Here is a 338-nt window from a genome sequence, read left to right on the forward strand (position 1 = left end):
CATATCCTCCTCAATAATCTCAATGATACGCGTGACGAGTTAATAAAGGAAAAGACAAAATATATAATGTCGAAGGCCAAAGTTCAGTGCTAAGGTATTTTTCATTGGTTATCCTAGGAAATTTTCCGGAAGCCCTGAATTCTTCCCAATATTCTAAAAATATAGAATATTTTCCAGAATATGACGTCAAGTTTCTTGCACATTCAGGTTGCAAGCAGCTGTTAACTCTCCCTGTATTATTTTCCACGTCAAATACTCGAGATAAAATTCTTTAATTGTTTGCTTTTTTTTGTACATCTTACTGATTATTTTTTCCACTTTAGAAGTGTATTCGGCGA

Source organism: Penaeus monodon, chromosome 33 (genome assembly GCF_015228065.2).
Source record: "Penaeus monodon isolate SGIC_2016 chromosome 33, NSTDA_Pmon_1, whole genome shotgun sequence".
NCBI classification, from domain to species: domain Eukaryota; kingdom Metazoa; phylum Arthropoda; class Malacostraca; order Decapoda; family Penaeidae; genus Penaeus; species Penaeus monodon.